Source organism: Erinaceus europaeus, chromosome 5 (assembly GCF_950295315.1).
Source record: "Erinaceus europaeus chromosome 5, mEriEur2.1, whole genome shotgun sequence".
Taxonomy (NCBI): domain Eukaryota; kingdom Metazoa; phylum Chordata; class Mammalia; order Eulipotyphla; family Erinaceidae; genus Erinaceus; species Erinaceus europaeus.
In genome coordinates this window covers 89,746,993-89,763,375 of record NC_080166.1, presented here as the reverse complement: position 1 = coordinate 89,763,375, position 16,383 = coordinate 89,746,993, and the positions used below count along the sequence as shown (strand labels likewise).

General features: G+C 39.6%; 1 long non-coding RNA gene across 2 annotated transcripts; it reads left to right on the top strand.

The window, feature by feature from the left end:
- Nucleotides 1–423: 423 nt before the first annotated feature.
- On the top strand, nt 424–16,160 carry LOC132538631 (uncharacterized). Of its 2 annotated transcripts, XR_009549988.1 has the most exons (4): nt 424–650; nt 7,115–7,191; nt 7,322–7,447; nt 16,110–16,159. It is a non-coding gene; the product is annotated as an uncharacterized LOC132538631 (long non-coding RNA). The 2 variants fall into 2 exon arrangements; XR_009549987.1 differs by lacking the exon at nt 7,322–7,447 and having other exon boundaries at nt 16,110–16,160.
- Nucleotides 16,161–16,383: the final 223 nt, after the last annotated feature.

Below are 16,383 nucleotides of genomic sequence, written 5' to 3'. Positions count from 1 at the left end.
CTCCTCTCTTACCTCTAACACATAACCCCAAAGTCACACAAGCTCATTATTTATCCCCAGGACACAACTTAGTGTGTGTTTGTTTATGAATTGATCTCTAGTGAGCCCACAGGAGCTCAGCAGAATAAGATTTGAAGTAAATAACACCCGCGGCCAAGAGTTGGCCACAAAATGAACTTCACCCCACTATTTTCATAAACCTCCAACCCCCACCTGCTGACTGCAAATCTCTTTCAGCTTCAGGAGAGCCAGATGTTCCGCACCCTGTGTGCTCAAAAGCACCACTCTGAGCCCCAGGAAAGCGAAAAAGGAATATACTTCGGTGTCCACTGCCAAGAGCGCTCAACTAAGATCCAGAAGCCTGGGAATTCTACCCTGGGGAAAGAAAGCAGGAGTTTCCTAGCCAGATTCACCTCCCACTATGGGAGGTTGTTTTTAATTGTTCTTTGAAGCGTCTTTCCAAGTTGTTTAAAGCCTTGTTCGCCCACTCAGGCCAGGTCTTGCTGGACTCCAAGAACAGTCATGGTTTCTTTCCTGGGTGTTGACACTTGGGCCAGTGCTTCTATTCTCACTCTCCCTTCTGGCGGCAGTACCTGACAGTCCACTGATGCAGAGGTGAGGGCTCAGATCTTTTCGATGGCAAGTCATAGGTACCTTTTGTTTATTTATTTATTTATTAAACATTTTTCACAGTATGCCTAGCAAGTCTGCAGAAGTGACACTGTCCCCCCCTTTGGTCTAGAAAGTACTTTCCTTGCTCTTTTTTTCATGATTTAAATAATTTATTGTAAAATAGATTACTTATATTAGCTCCACATAATGTTTATCCTTATTTTCATTAATTTGTTTTCAAAAGTTTTTAAATAATTTCTATTAGTGATTTAATATTGATTTAGAAATGATGAGACAACAGCAGTATAATTCTGCACTGCTCCCACCACCAGAGTTCTTTGTTTCCACTCCTTCCACTGGAAACTGCAGTAGTTCTCCCAAGGTCACAGATATGGATTGACTATTGTTGGGCATTAAGCCCCCCTGCTCCATCTTGCATTGCTGACACTATGGCCTATTTACATAATCATTGTTTTGCCTGATCTATCTTTTTCTACCTTGAGACCTGCCCTGCCTGCAGGGTAACATTAATCTCACCAGTTAAAACCATCACAGCAGTTGCTAAGGAAGTTCAACCTTCCCAGCGTGCCTTTTTCTTTTCTCCACCCCCTTTCCTAGCCATTTCTGTTTCCGGCTTGCCACTTCCAGTTTTATCCTATAAAAGCCACTTCTGTTTCTGGTTTCTCACTCTTCCACGTCCCAACCTAGAGGTGGTCAGGCGTGCAGACCTGGATGTGGACACTGGCCATTGCAGTTTTGGCTCCACGTGGCTTAACCTGCTGCACTCACGCCCAACTCTGGGGCTCCTGCGTGAATAAAGATTTGTATTGCTACCACCACGAGCTTGGTTCCTGGATCATCTCTCCCACCAGCAATGCTATCCTGGCAGGCTATTATTTCTATAACTATCTATTTATATATATTTGCTCATTTTTCCCCTATGGTCCTGACTTCTACTCCTTTCTATATCACACCTACTACTTCTGACTATTATTCCCCCCCACCCCACTTCTTTCTCCAGGTCCTGATAGAATTGAAGCTCAGAGCCCTCTGATTATCTTCCTTTAACATTTCTACCCCTCTATGGACTAAAATTCTTTATGACATTGGCAGGTTGATCGATACCCCCTGCCTTTCTGCCTTTCCCTAGTGGGGTAGGGCGCTAGGGAAGTGAACTCCCAGGGCACATTGGTGAGGTCTTCTGCCCAGGGAAGTCAGGATGAAATCAGAATAGCATGTGAAACTTGGTGGTTGTGGCTTAGTGAGTTTCTGAAAAAAACCTGCTTGTATTTTATTGATTTTCAGGTGATTTTTTCTTTGCTTTTTCTAGTTTCACAGGAGAACAGTCTTAAATTGTTCTGACTCTGTAGCCACACCTCTGGAGGTCCCCCCCTCACTCTTATTTTTACTCAATTATAGTTGAAAAGGTATAGGAACCTTATCCATGAGGTTAAGTAATACAAAAAGGTCCATTTATTTACATAAATAACTGGGATTTAAAGGTTATGTAGATTGTTCTCTGGACTTCACACTTAATAATAAATATGAGGATGATCACAGTGGGTACTGTGATCTGCTATTACTCTAAGCAATGTAACACCTGGTTTCCCTTTAACTTTTACAGATGTAACAGGCATGTCCTGACCCATTCATACCTGGGTACAAAGCAGTCAAATCCTTTCATTTCTTCCTAACAAACAACCACATAACTTGCTAGCAGGAAGTCGAGCATTTCACTCTTGAGACTTTCCCTGGAAAGCTTTTCCCTCCCACACAAATGCAGATCCTTTTTTTGAGTTTAAATTTAAGATGTTCAAAGCTTTGCATCTTGTGATGCAAAGTTTGGTCCTCCATCACACTGTCAACAATGGAACAACAGAATGTCACTGTTCAAAACTAATCCTGTATTAATAGCAAGAAAATGTGTTCATCCTGCAGTGATAACTCACAAGTGAACCAAGATTAATCCATGTTCAAACGCTCAACCTTTATTCCAAAATCACAGTATGGGCTAATGCAACTGGACACTATACGGATTATAACCTCAATCATATCTTTTTTCTGGACCGGCTTTCCTCTGGCATATACGATTCCCTACCCTTCTTGGTGTTTTTGAAGAATTTGGTGTAGGATTTGCTCTGCCCTTTCTTGTTTACATCAAGAGATGACAGGACACACAGGATTATTTCTCTCAAATGCTCCTGGATTTCTTCTTCAAGCCTTCGGATTCCTCTCTAGTGAACAACTATCCTAATGAAGACACATGGCAAAGACAAGAGGATAAGAGGGCTCTGAACTCCAGCTCTATCAGCACTATCAGCTCTATCTCTAGGAGGAAAAGGAGAGGGACATTTAAATATAATAATGATGCCATGAGTGGCTTGGAGGGAAAGAGAACTGGACCAGGAAGAAAAATGGGGCAATTATGTACAAATGTAAACAGATAGTTGTAGAGATGATGGTTGGCCCATGCCTACAACCTTAAGAGAACTGTGGTGGCTTGCAGTGGAGAGATTGGGGATTCAGAATTCTGTAGTGAGAACAATGTGGAAGTATACCCCTGTTGACATGTAATTTTGTAAGTGAATATTAAATCGTTAAGAAAAAAGGGGGGAGAGAGAGCATAGCATTATACCTTTTCCCAAGTAGAGTGCCCAGTAGTCATCTTATACTTAATTGGCTAAGCAAACTATTCAAGAGATTCTGGAAAAAAGACCTACTGCATGATGGTTTACCATAATCACTCATGAAGAAAAAGGAAAAACCTTGATGAGCAAAAACTTTACCATGCACAATGATCTGGGTTCAAGCCCCCGGTCCAGTAATAATGCAGTTGTCTCTCTTTCTCCCTCTCTATTTCTCCCTCTCCTCTCAATTTCTATCTTATCACATAAAAAAAGGGGGGAATAGGATAAAATGGCTGCTTGTGGCAATAAAAAAAAAGTTTAAATTTGGGGACCAGGGGTTTGAACGTGGATTCTTGTGCACAGTGAACACTTAGCCAGCTGTACCACCACCTGGCTCCTACATTTATGTTCATTAAGGTCATTCCTTTCTTCTTCTAGTTTTCAATTTGTGTGTGGTTGGGGGTGAGGGGTGAGGGGTGGCAGTAAAATACAGGACTTGAATGTGTGGGTTCCTGTGTTTCATCTCCAATACAATGTGCAGTGCTCTGGGGCCTGTGACTTTTCTATGAAATAAACAGATAGGGGTTGGGTGGTGGCTCACCCAGTAGACAACACATGTTAACAAGGAAGGAACTAGAAGGGATGGTGCTGAATGAGATAAAACAGAAGGAGAAGGATAAATCTCACTCAAAAGTGAGATCTAAGAAACAAAGCAAAGGACAAAATCAGGTGAATCCTCAGTAGGCAGATTTGGAGACTGAGAAAGGGAAAGGGGAGGGCACTAGAGGAAACTGGGGACCTAAGTCACTATGGTGAAACAAGATGATGGCTTGGTTGAGGATTAAATGAACTGCTACCTATCTTGGGAAATGTGGAAATGTTCCTTGTAACTACAACTATATTGGGGGGGGGGTGTCCACAAAACACTGGCAGTAGGTGTGTTGTTGAACTTCAGTATTATAACCTTGTAAACCACCATTAAATCACTAATCAAAAGGCTTTAAAGTATTATTTTTGCCAATGAAGTCATATTAGAGTTGGAAAAAGAAATCATGATTAGCAGGCAGGGGAGATTGCTCAGTCTGTTAAGAGCACCAAGCTACATGTTACAGAGCTCAAAAGTCACAAGTTCTATCTATCCCTAACAGTAATTTATGCCAGAGCTGTGAGGTGCTCTGGTTCTCCCTCATTCTATCTCTCCCACATCGCTCATACTAATTCTCACAATAAATAAGAAAATCTTTTTTTTAAAAAAACAGTTGTCAGGATTTTGGAGAGCTCACTAGGTAGGGTGTATGCTGTATCAAACACTCTGGCCAGGTTAGAGCCCTGGCACCAAATGGAAGGTGCTGTGGAACAAAAGGAAGCTGTGGTGCTTCAATCTCTCCTCTCCTCTTCTCTTCTCTTCTCTTCTCTTCTCTTCTCTTCTCTTCTCTTCTCTTCTCTTCTCTTCTCTTCTCTTCTCTTCTCCTCTCCTCTCCTCTCCTCTCCTCTCCTCTCCTCTCCTCTCCTCTCTTCCCTTCCCTTCCCTTCCCTTCCCTTCCCTTCCCTTCCCTTCCCTTCCCTTCCCTTCCCTTCCCTTCCCTTCCCTTCCCTCCCCTCCCTTCCCCTCCCCTCCTCTCCTCTACTCTACTCTCTTCTCCTCTCCTCTCCTCTTTTCTCCCTCTCTCTCTTTTCCCTCTCCCTCTCTCTCTTGGAAAAGACCTAATAGCAATGAAATCACACAAGCAAAAAATAAACAGAAAAAAAAAAACCCACCTCCATCAAAAATCAGAAAGCTCATTAACTGGCTAACTATTGTATTTCTTTTGTTTTGTTTTGTTACCAGAGTGTTTCTGTACTTCTGGCTAAACTAGTTAAGACCTGCTCATCAAACTCAAGTCCATTTTGGAAGATATGTTTTTTGAAGCTCTCTAGATCATGTTGAAATATGTTTTTAGTTGGGGTCAAAAATACCGTTTCTCTGCTGAAAATTAACAATTATGGGGACACTGGAGGAGAAAAGTAAGCTGCAGTCAGAATTCATGAAAATCGTATTAGACTAAGAAAACCTGCCAGTGGGGGTGATGATTTGACCAGTCTGAAACTATTAGCTGAGTAATTAGGAGGTCCAGAGACTAGTCCGTAGACAGTTGGGCAAATCTAGAGTCAGGAAAAATAAAAAGACTTCTAGAATCTAGTTTAAAAATAAGATTGCTCTGATAAGCTAGGTTTCTTCCTGAGATGATATCTTCATATGAATAAGGGTGTAAGTTAAGTCACTGTAAGTATTAGGGCAGTCTAAGAAGTTCAATATATTGTTAACTGAATACCAGCTATTTAAAGTCATGCACATGATGTAGGTTGCTTATCTCAATGGTGAGTTTTCTAGTGTTTTCTGATAATTTGGAAAATATCACACTAGGAAAAGCTATGGAAAAAAGCCATAATTGGATAGCAAATTCATTCCTAAAATTATCATCATGTGCCTGCTTCAATTTACTATCATATTATCTGGACTCTAAAATGATGAGACTTGAAAATTATTTCAGTCATCCACTTCATGCAGCGCTGCTTTCAATAAGATCATCGTTATGCTGCCAATGTAAATGACTCAAACCAAAAGGATCTTTCTCTCAGAAGATTTCCATAGAGTACTGGTAGTTGGTTCCTGCTTCATGTTTTATACATGAGACTGCTGCATAGAAAAATTTTCTGTCAACTGAACATGTTCAATAGGAAATTAAAGACTTTTCTTTAGAAAGAAAATATATACAACAGTTGTTATAAATAAACACACAAATGCACTTCCCATTGCCAAGATTTCCCAAAGAAAGCTTCAGTTTGCTCAAACAATACTCTAGCTCCTAGCTCTTCCAGCTACAGGAACTTGTGGTCTTTGGTAAATATTAGCAGAACAGACCTATTCACAAAGACTATGCACCTGACCAGCTGATCTCAGACACAATGAACCCTCACCATTTCTGGGAAAGACCAGTTTGAGGGTTTTTTTTTATAGATTGATCATAATGAAAATGAACAGAGGCTCCACTTGTATTAGTCCACATTTCCACCAGTAACTAATGAATGCCATTCATTAGCAATACACAGTGGCAAACAGCTAATAGGAACATAAATTAATTTTTTTCATATGCACTCATAATGTAAGCATATCATTATGACTATAATCATTAACTTCATTAATTTTTCCCTAGTGTCTCCCAGCAGGCTAACTATATATAGCTAGTTGACATGTATTTACCAGGCATAGCTAATTATTTATCACTGAAAACCAGCCACAGTGCTTGCTATGAGAACAAATTTTATATTTCTAATTGGCTTCTCATTGATTTATGCATCAGTGACTGATTAATGCATTTGTCTAATGTACACTAAAATCTTTGATATTTGTCTTTTAAAAATAAGAGCTAGAGTATATACCAAATGTCTTCCTATGGACAAATTATAGTGATTACAAAGATTTGACCAGTCTTTTTCTGTTCTGTGTTTTGAAGCACAACAGAGCTATTACCAGCCCCATTACCCAGGCTATAGCAAAGATGATGAATAGCATTACTCGAGTATTTATCTGGAGAAATGAGGGCAGGCAGCTTTGAAGAACATAGATAAATCTGTATTAATACCATCCACTAGGCTGTCCATGAATCTCTTTACATCTTATTATTTTCCTTAACTACATAAATTTTGAACCCTTTGTAATTATGGCTTGTGAGCATGTCTTTTTCTCAGTTTATTTTGTTCTTTGGCAAAGAAATTAACCCAAGAGCATTTGATTGGCAGGTTTACTCAATTATATTCTTGGTAAATTCAAATGGTAATTTTTTTTCCAGATATCCTACATTTCAAAGAACACTAATACCCAGATTTGTTCACAGCTTTTCTTTGGACTTGCCAAATCCTAAAGTCAGCCTGAGTCTTCTGGACAGTAAAGCAGAAAGAACGATAAGGAAGTGTGAGTATGGTCAATAAGGTAATTAAGGAAATGTCATGACAACCAAAATTAAAATGAGCAGCCTCCCATTTGCCTGTGCCAGCTGCTTCTCAGGAAATTTCCCTGACAGCTTTTTGTCTCTATTCAACAGGATCATGTTACCACAGAGTCTACCCAACTGAGAAGAAACTGACTTACCCTCAGCAGATATTGTCACCCTGGATGGGTGACATTTAGAGGACCAGACAAGAACCAAGAAAAACAGATACATACAAATGTATTAATCTTTCATTCCGTTTTTTTGTTGTGATGATGCGTAGAGATGAATTTAAAACTTTTCAAGTAAAGAGTTCCCATGGGAGGGAGATTTCTCAGTGTGTAGAACACAGGACATGGATGCATAGAGCTCTGGGTTCAAGTTGTGGTACTATATATGTGCCAGAGATGAGCAGTTATGATTAGGAGCAGTGTTCTGATCTCTCTTTTGTGTTCACTCTCTCACAAAACACATTTTTAAAAAATTTTCTAAAAGTTTTTTTTTCAACCTTATACAACTCTCAGTTACCTTGTGTCTGACTTACACATAATTCTGTGAGAAAGGATTTGAAAGGCCTTGGTTTCTTTCTAGTGTCACTCAAATGTTTCCTAGGAAACAGTACTGCTACTGTAGAGTACATTCTCTCTGTGTTGGACATCCTGGCTTCCTTTTACTGAATCTTCTGGAAGTAACTGTGTAATATAGATAAACAGATAGCGTGTTCTTCATCTGCATACTGTGCTTCTGAGATACGGAGGTCAGTCAGCTGCAGCGAGAAGTTCTCTGCACATATGTCCTACTGAACTGGACAACGGGGCAATATCTTCTGACAGATGTTTATATATGTGGTTTTCTGGGTGAATCTCAGACTCACAGTGACATGGGAATTGCCTTCTTCCATCAGTTGTTGGCATCTCATTTGCTTATTCATGGACTCAAAACAAAGTAAGTTGTCACACATTTGATGCAGTTTTCTTTTTTTTTTTTTTCTGCTCCAGCTGTGCAGCCAAACAGAGCAGGTTGGCATTTTCACTGACTTGATGGCAAAAAGCCCCACAAAAGCTGAGCAAGTTTTCACCGGCACAAAAAACATTCCAAAAGGTGCTCGCTTTGCTCAATGCACTTGCAAATTCATTCTAAAACATGAAAGATTGCAAAAATAAATGCTTCATTTAAAGTTAATCTTTCAATTTATTTTTTAATGTAAGACTGATCTCAGGTTTTAAATGACAAGCTCTCCTGGAAATGCTAAGGAAATTATTCTTAACAATTCCATTTTGCTAAGTTACCATAGTAATAAAGTCTCACAGTATCAAAGCAACTTTCTCAACAGGTCAGAACTTGAAATTCTATGCTGTAAACTTTTAAATACAAAGAAAAGCATACATTTATTCACTGGAGTTCAAACTGTGAACATTTGACAGCACTAAGGACTTTAAAAGATACTGAACAAACTGCTATAAAAGGAAAACATTCTTGACAATTTAATTTGTAAAGTAGTACTACCACTGATGCTACTTGGTGATTTATGAAGGGCATGTTTATAGGCTAGGCTTTGGAATTTTTGTATGAAAGGTAAATTTGTGCTCTGAATTTTTGCGTCTTCAAAGGCCTATGAGTTTGGCTGTGGATACATGTAGTTTTTTGGTTTGGAAATATATGAAAGAAACACTGCTATTCCTTAAGAATGTGATTTGACTGTCAATTTGTTTTGATATATTGATTTAATGTTATAATACACATATAAAAGGCATCTAGTTCATGCTTTAAAAGGTCCTATAGAATTGAGATTATTTTCATGTAATAGCCTGAAATTAGTAGACAGCAAATGTAACTGGGCTCTTAACTTTTTCTAGTACTGATTATTTAATTCAATGACATCTTTAAAATTCTATTTGATCTCAAAAAGTATTCTGTGTACTAAGGAAAGAAAAGGCTGATGATATGAAGTCAAATGTAGCACATATGCTTTCTCTGACATGGCTTTTAATTCAGCCTCTTCAAAAAACAGAATTTATGAAGAGAGAGAAGCATGATCCCTGAAATCAAAATGCGCAAACTAGTTAGAGAAGATATGCACATCTGATTCATCTAAAGACCATTACAAAGCCTATGTGAGCAGAAAAAAAGGCTGAGTATACAGTTGCTAAAAAGATTAGCAAATAACCAGCCCTGGGCCCTGGCGATTTTTCTTCTCTCCTCTTGGTTCCTCTTTTCCATTTCAACACTCTTCTTAACAGTGAATTTGTTTTGCTCTCTCTATGAGTCCTGCCACTTACTGAATCACTACAAGTGAGACCACAAGATCCAAGACTTTTCCTTGTATCTCATCTTGAAAGCAGATACAAGGTGTGCTTTATTCCCTCTGGGATCAAAGAAATATTTCATTAAAATATTATGGGGGTGGGAGAGAAATAACTCACCCAGGGAGTACTGGGTAAGGTGCATGCCTTGCCATGTGCATTATTCAGGTTTGAACCTCAGCAGCACATGTGAATGCCAACATAGCACCAGAACTTTCTCTCTTTCTATGTCTGAATGAAAAATTACGTATAATTTTTTTTTGATTACTGACATTTTTGTTGACATTATTTATCACTTGAGGTGAGTGACTTACTCAGCTAGGTCTAGCCTTGCTACAGTCTTAATGACAATAGGGAAGAGACAATAGGGTGACAATAGGGAAGAGAGAGATGGAAAATTTGAATTCTAAGAAGAAGAATATAATTTCAATAATATCAAATCGTGACAATCAAATGTTTCTGGAATGAAGCAATGGTAAGAGGCCTGAAGAAAAGTAATTATAGGTCAGAAATATCGTTATATATTTGAGAATTATCTCAGACAACTGAGGGAATTGATTAAAAATTTTGAGATAATATACATTCCAAGGGTCCATTAAAGGAAAGGACAGAGAAATGAGGGCTCTGGAGATCACCATTATTTCTAAATGACAGGTTTTTTGTTTTTTTTTCCCCTCTAGTACATTATCACTTCCAAAGTATGACATATTTCCAGAACAGTTCTTCTCAAACTTGTACTTGCATCTAAATCACATGAAGCATATACTAAAATACAGATTACTGAAAATACTCCCAAGATGTGTTTCAATAGATTTGACAGTTCTTACATGGAGGCAATGAAGTATCCCATACTTTTGTCAGTTATAGCAGACTAGTCTAATCTGAAGTCCTAGCTTGACAGAATAGCACAGAAGCCCTATACATCTCACCCTCACACCAGGAATTCACAGAGAAATCATCAGTTACATGTCTGCTTCCACCAACATGAGGTAGTATAACCCATTTTCCACATCAAAATGAGTGAGTCAGCTGAGAATTATTTAACAGTATGGACACACCAAACAAGTTACTAATAAGGTTAGATATGGAAGCCTACTGACTGGATGTCAGTAAAAATAAGTGGATTTTCATGTAAGTGGCATGGGTTCCATTTCCAACTTTACAAATTAAGGAACAAAGAGAGATTCACAGGATAATTAAATGACCAATAAACCAAACCTATTCAGCACAAGCAGGGGATCAGAATGGAAGTTATGTAAGTAATCAGTATTCCAGCTCTACTTTTAGAACAGGTGTCTGCACACTATACCCAAGGGCCAAATCTAGCCTATTACCTGTTCTTATAAAGTTTTATTGGAACACATCTATGCTCATTTGCTTATACACGTCTGTAGCTGCTTTCATACTTCATTAGTTGAACTGAGTAATTGTGGCAAAGACTGTATAGCACACAAAACCAACTATATTTATTATCATCCTATAAAATTAAATAAAATAAAATACTGCTGATCCTTGCTCCAGAGAGAGATGTCAGAGGCTCCTAATTCTAAATTTTTAAATTCTCCAATGATAACTAATTCAGCTTCACCAACATTTCAAAAAAAAAAAAAAAAGGCATCTCAATGGTATCTTGTCACAGTAATATTTGTGAATAAATTTGACAGAAAATGTCAATACTTCTTTGCAAAAGATTTTTAATTCTTTATGAGAAAGAGAGAGAGGAACAGAGCACAGTTCAACTCTGGCATAAAATGATGCTGTGGACTGAACCTACAATCTCAGGCATGCAAATTAGTGCTCTAACTGGCTGAACTCTCTCCCTGGTCCTAAATACCAGTATTTCTAATCTGGCAAAAATTTAGCTGAGTCTCTATCAATAGTTGTCATTAAGGTTCGGGGGCTCCAGCTGGCTGGGCTAGCTTCGCAGCGGCAGACAGAGACGACCAGAGACACACGGCTGGGCAGAGAAGCTTTATTCACGAGCGGGCAAACATGTGCTCTCCTGTCTTTCTCCTCTGGCGGCAGAGAGAGACCCTTAAACTAACCACCACACAGATCTCTCCAGCATCCTTCTCTTTACGCAGCCGCGTCAAGAACTCTCCAACTACTTAGCATAGGGGGCGGGGAGAAAGAGGGCCCGTGAAACTAGCAAGGGCCAAACCAATATGAAACATACCAACAATTTCCCCCTTTTCTTTTTAAGTAAATGTCCATGGTATCAGGGGTGTGGGGTGAACAGAAACCTATATCGTACAGGCATTTTCAAAAAAGAAACTGGCACAAACACAGAGGAACATGTAAGACAAGAACCAGTGTGCTGCCAAGGGAAGGCCTGAGGGGGGCGTTTTTGCCTCTGTGGGCAAAACTTTATCAGCTAAAGAAAAAACATTTCTTGCCTCTGGGGGCTTTACTTGCCTCGACAGGCATTTTTTTTTTTTTGTGGGAATTACCTATGATGGGGGGGGTATGGCCTAGAATCTAAAGGCAGCTGGCTGCAGTCAGTCTTTGAGAAACCCAGCAGCATAAAGTGAAGCTGCTAGTTTTGTGCAAAGTGTCCGAGGCATACCAGTGAGTCCGATAGAAGCAAGTCCAAAGCAGATGTCCACCGAAGAATTGCCAGGGGGTGAATTGTTGTACGTCTGTCCCGATGGGGAATGTCAGCCATCAGAATTCCACTTTTCTGTAGAGAACTTGACAGCTGTGAAACAAAACTTGTAGCAGGTTAGAAGTTTACCACAATTGATAACTCTATTACAATTGTTAGCATAACCATAGCGCAATCTAACATTTTTTTTTTAATATTTTATTTTATTTATTTATTCCCTTTTGTTGCCCTTGTTGTTGCAATCTAACATTTTTAACTGAGAAGGAATTTGAGAGTTTTTCATATCAACAGTGTCTTTTTAACCTTTTGTTACACCCATTGAAGATGGAGACACACCCTAGGTGTGCGCAGTTTTTTTTTTAGACTAACTTAGTTAAAATACATTGATTTTAAACTAATTTTTAACTCAGACTTTAAATATAAGTTAATTTTACCTTTATGAGAACTATGTTGAAAACCTTTTTCATTTAACTCTGTCTGGTAAGAATATAGCCTTAAAGTTACATTTTTAACCTTAAAGTTAATGTCACCAAACTTTAAACACACACATAAACATGGTCTTTAATACACAAGGAGAGAAACCTTTGTTACGAAGACATGTCATTTTAAACACGAATTTAGATCTGTACTGTCTTAGTTGTTGGGGGGGGGTCACCATCCAGAGGTGGTCTCCCGCACAGCTCCACTTGTAGGAATTATAGGTTGCAATCTCTGCATGAATCTCTGTGTATTATAGCTCGTCTGCCTTCAGACCCAAGCTGGAGATCTCGGCCAGGGAGCCCAGTTTCGGCAGGGAGCCCACGGTCTCCGGGTGATCCGGGATCTGTCCAGACTTCATAGCAGGAGGGCGGGCGGGCCAGCTGTGCAGAAGGTGTGGGCTGAGGTGCCCCAGGGGGGCGGCCATGATAGGCTGCCATGTCTGCTGCCCTGTTCCCAGCAGCCGAGCAGCGTGGGGGGAGCCCACTACCAATGTCCCGCGCCACGAGGTGGAAAGCCGGCTCATGTGGGCTGGTGTTGGGCTCTTGCGGACTGGCGTTGGGCGGAAACCACAGAGTGGTCCAGAGATAAATGTTCCAGAAACAGAGAAACAGTCTAGTGAAGAAAGGGAAGAGGCCTTTGGAGATCTCTTCACAAGCAGAAGAGAAGGCCATAGTGCATAGGTAGCCAAATTGTCACTTATCTGAGAGATGTGCAGGTCAGGTCCATGTGGGTTCCATTTGTTGTTAAGGTTCGGGGGCTCCAGCTGGCCAGGCTAGCTTCACGGCGGCAGACAGAGACGACCAGAGACACACGGCTGGGCAGAGAAGCTTTATTCATGAGCGGGCAAACATGTGCTCTCCTGTCTTTCTCCTCTGGCGGCAGAGAGAGACCCTTAAACCACCACACAGATCTCTCCAGCATCCTTCTCTTTATGCAGCCACGCCAAGAACTCTCCAACTACTTAGCATAGGGGACTGGGAGAAAGAGGGCCTGCGAAACTAGCAAGGACCAAACCAATATGAAACATACCAAGAAATAGTGACTTCAGACTTTCAGACTAATAGTTGGTCTTTTGAGGTGGTTAACAGTTAATTGTATTTGTGTATTTTCTTCAAGTTTGGGAGTTACTCTGTTCTGTTCCAGCTTTCTACTCCTATTCTCAACTGTGACACCATTTTTCCAGACAATATTTTTAGTCCACCTGCAGGTTAGCTATGAAGCTCAAGTAAAAATTACCACAGCTATGGGCCTCTAGGAAAATGCCTAAAATAGACTTCCTAGGTTCTTTTCACCCTAAAAATCTAGATTCTTACCTGCTCCATTCCTACTTTATGGTTGCTGTTTATTAAATGTTTAGTCCTGCTTTATATCTTACTGCATTTTAGCAACCAAGTTTCAGTTGCTATTATGATCCCATCCTGAACTCCATGGACAGATGATCTAACCAATATGTCCCAGAACCTCACCTCTCCAGAGCTCTACCTTACTAGGGAAAGACGGAAACAGGCTGGGGGTATGGATGCACCTGCCAATGTCCACGTCTAGTGAAGAAGAAGTTAAAGAAGCCAGACCTTCTACCTAACTGCACCCCATAAAGAATTTAGGTCCATATTTCCAGAGGGGTAAGTGTTAGGGGGAGATAACCAGAGGGTTGTAAACTCTAATTCCATCAGGATCTGGAGAGAGAAGAGGGAAAGAAAGAAAGAAAGAAAGAAAGAAAGAAAGAAAGAAAGAAAGAAAGAAAGAAAGTTACTTAGAAGTAGTAGGTGCCACTTAGAAAGGAAGAGAAGGCAGGATCATACAAAAATTGGCAAATATAGATAGATATAGATAGATACAGAAATAACAGTCAACTCTTATCTGTGGATATCTGTTTATCTTAGGAAAAACACATGCAGTTTCTAGTGGAGGGAAAGGGGAGAGAGAACTCTGGTGGTGAGAAAGATGTGGAATTATACCCTTGTTATAATCTTGCAAATCAATATTAAATTACTAATAGAAAATTAAAAAGAAACACAATAGTTGGTCCAAAGTTCCTCTTTTTTTTTTCCTTTGGCTAAGATATTGAATACAAGGGCCTCATACATGACTTCTAGTACTAAGTCACCTTCCAGTTATATATCCTTGAGAACACAGCACAGACCCACCAGTCATCGAGTTCTATTCATGTTTTGTCTTTTTTGATCTCACATGCTACTGAAGAATAAATCCGAACTTCCTGATGCTTTGCATTCATCCTACCACAGAGTCACTACCCAGTCCCCAGATCTTTTCTTTCTATAGGCAGACCCCAGGCTGACAGAATTTCTGCCACAGTTTGCCCAAACATGTTACTTTCTGGCTCTGTTGGCCATTACTCTGCTTAGGTATGATGTGCTCCCAGTTCCACAGCCTTTTATTCCTTAGATTCTGCCAATCTCAGTGACAGTGTTTCTTCCTATCCAAATCTTCCTTCACAAGAAAACACATAAAACTCACCCACACTGAAGTACAAGGTCACTTTCCTAGAAGAGTCAAAGTTATAGAATCATCAGTAAGTAAATGGAATAAACAAAATACCTTTGCATTTCCTCTTATTTGAAGTCTGGATATAAAAACAAAGAGAAAAATAATGCCGATTAGGTTATTACTAACTCTCCTCTTAAGAAGTAGGTCCTCTTGGTCTACAACTCAAGAATTTCTATGTGAAAATAACTCAAAAAAATTTTTAGATGTAGAAACTAATAGCAAATCTTGGCTCCACTGGGTCAGAATAACTGGATTTAAATTTCCAAGAAAACATATTCATCAAGAACAATTCACAATTCTTATGCTTAGTAAAGTTTCCAAATGATTGTACTGTGTGGTGTGCAATTGTCTGCTGCCCTGCCCTTTAGACCTGTATTTTAATAGACAGTTATGGTGGACTGCAACACTCTAGGGCTTGACTTGTTCTGTGTGATTGGTCATTATGTGGTCCCCCTTAACTTGCAGCTGAACTGATCAGTGTCTCAAATTTACAGTGGTTCTCTCTGGTAAGGACTGGTGTAATATTTCAGAGTGTGAAAGACACATGTGTTATTTATCTTTACATTAACCACACAGAACAATGATATGAGGTAATCACTATGTGTTTCAGGAAAGTCACCTTGTTCCTTAACTATAAAATAGGGATTTAATCAGACCTATTTCAATAGGTTGTGATAATGTAATTAAAATATCTAACATGCAGGAAGTGGTTAATGTCAGCGATTATTATTGCTAATCTTGTTTCTGATGAGAAAAATGAGAACCCAGAAGCATAGTTCCATAAGTTATGTAAACACTTCGTAAGATGCTATGAGAAGGGTTGGAACTTAGTACTTTGTAAAGTCTATCTTTTTTTCACCCAGAGGTTGATTTATCATTTTCCATGAAGCTATCAATAATACAATAAGATTCAGAGAAACTTTCATGGATGGGTCTCTTCCTAGGTGCTAAAGAAGCCCAGTAATATGTTCACACAATGGAAATTTTTTATTTTTTTTGCCTCCAGGGTTATTGCTGAGGTTCGGTGCCTGCACTATGAATCCATTGCTCCTGGAGGCCAGTTTTTCCTATTTTGTTGCCCTCATTGTTCTCATTATTGTTATTGTTGCCATTGATGTTGTTGTTGTTGCATAGGACAGAGAGAAATCGAGAGAGGATGGGGAGACAGAGAGCGAGGAGAAAAAGACAGACACCTGCAGACCTGCTTCACACCTGTGGAGCAACCACCCTGCAGGTGGGGAGCTGGAGGCTCGAACCAGGATCTTTACTCCATTCCTTGC